The sequence below is a fragment of the Apis dorsata genome, unplaced genomic scaffold, assembly GCF_000469605.1.
Source record: "Apis dorsata unplaced genomic scaffold, Apis dorsata 1.3 scaffold_78, whole genome shotgun sequence".
Lineage (NCBI taxonomy): Eukaryota > Metazoa > Arthropoda > Insecta > Hymenoptera > Apidae > Apis > Apis dorsata.
The window spans coordinates 753,585-755,830 of record NW_006263376.1 but is presented as its reverse complement, the minus strand read 5'-3'; positions in this window follow the sequence as shown (position 1 = coordinate 755,830).

Genomic DNA, 2,246 nt, shown 5'->3' with positions numbered 1-2,246 from the left:
CCGGCCTGTCGGCCCGGTCGAAAGAACGAGCGAGCCTGTATTGAGATCGTGGGCCGGCGCAGGGACAGCAGGAAAGAAGTAAAGATTTTATCTCACGCAGCTGATCACCACTCTCGCTTCGGTCGAGAGCCGAGGGAACGATTTCTTTTTTTTCTCCTCTCTTCTTCTTCGTCTTCTTCTTCTTCTTCTTCTTCTTCATCCTTCCCCTCGATGTCGACCCGAAGAGGGTTTCGCGCGCGAGAAACAGCCGTGGATTTGCATGCGATCAGTTACCGATTAAGCCCGATAGAATCGGGTGTTATTTCGCACGGAATCGATCCTTTTGCTCGTCGCCTCGTCCCGTCCAACTCGTGAATAAGATCATCGATAAGGGGACGCTTGAAAATCGGAATGGAACGTTTTTCTCTTTCTCTCTCTAATTAGCTGCACGCATCTATCGTGCGTAAGTTTGTCAATCTATGCGAAACTATGATCGAAGAATCCCGTAAAACGTAGATGGTGCGAATAGAGAAAGAGCAGCGTGGACGAAAGGACGGTTCGATCCGCATCCTCGATCGACGTATCGATCAGCGGCTGTTGGTCTCGAGGTATCCGCGATCGAAAAGGAAAGAAAGGGGAAAAAAGGAGGAGGAGAGAGGGAAGGAAGGGGGGAGAGGGTGAGAGAAAATCGGGCGGTCGCGTTCGTAGGCCGGATGGAATTCGGCGAGTGACACCACCACGAGTCGGCGGAATTTGAGCGTTGCATAGCCCGGGTGGCTCGCGGTCCAGGGGAGGATGCGTCTCTTTCTCCCTAGGCCTCGGTCGACGTGGCTCGTTACGAGCGTCCTCGCGATCAGTTTCGTTTCTGTATATCTGCGCGCGTACGTGTTGCACGGAGAGTCCGGATCGGGAGTTGGCAGCCCGATGTTCCAGTTCCCTCGGCTGCATTCAACGCGCGAGCAACGTGCCGCGCGTGCTGATACTCGAGCTTCTGTTTGCACTACTTTAGCCGAGCGAGGTATGCGGTCCACGGGAGCCTTCCCTTTCCGTCTTCCATTCGCGCGATTCTCCTCCTCGTCTCGACCAACTTCTCGAAAGTCAGAGAGAGAGAGAGAGAGAGAGAGATGTCAGGGTTAAATCGAGCAACGGAGCAATTTCTTTCTCGAATCGTGGATGCAGAAGACGCGAAAGAAAAGTGCGTTCGTTTCGAAAAAGACGCACTTCGTAAGAGTAATAAAGAAGTTATCTTGGAGGAAGGAAAGAAGAATGGATTTTTCGAATACGATCGATCGCGTTTCCGCGAGTGTCGGCCCAGTCCAGTTTTACTCGAGTACTTGGTGTAAGAGTTGGTGCGTGTATCGGTACTGCTAGTGGTAAACGAAGAGACGAAGTACGTGCAAATGCGTACCATGTTTCTTGACTCGTTGCCAATTCGAAGCGTGCGTACGAATGCGAGTGGACGCTATTTATCACTGACGTGCGCGAGAGGAGGAAGGGAAGGGCGAAGCGATGAACGATGGAACGAACGAAATATAATCGGCGGTGGTGGAAAAGTGGTGGAAAACTGGAGAGTTTGGGCGACTAAATGAAATCCAAGTTGGAGGGCAGTCCGCTTAATAACGGAAATCTGGAGGGTGCCGATTTAGCTCGCCCCGTCGCGCGAGCGAAGAAAGGAAGGAAAACCGCCAACTCCGTTGGGTGCGCTTCCCACCACCCCCTTTCTCTTCGTTCACCATCAATTATTATCGCGTTTCGCACGGGTTCGCAGGGCTGACGCCGACGTCGTAGGCGCCCCACGATTGGGCGTCGGAACGCTCCGCGTCTCCATGGCGACCGACCCCCTTCGACGAGGGTTGGCCAAACGTGGAGGGGACGAATAACTCGCGAAAACACGTAAATTAAACGCACTATGGGGGTTGATGGGGCGGAATGGGGCCGAGTGGGTGTCTCAGACCGTGAAACATAGCCGTCATAAGCGGATATTAAAACGCGTTTCCGGGATAGGAAGAGGAGGAGGAGGAGGAGGAGGNAGAAAAAGAAGAAAAAGGCACCGAAATCGTAATCGCTCCTTTTTCCTTTTTTTTTTCTCCCCCCTCAAATAAACGAAATTATCGGTACAGATTGGACCGATAAGGAGGAGGAGTGGAGGTAGAAAAGGAGGGAAAAATAGGAGAGAAAAGAGTATATAAGAGATAAGAGAAGGTGAGAAAGGAAAGAAGGAAGGACGCGTCCCGAACTCGCGCTACAACTTTCCCTATATGCGTTAT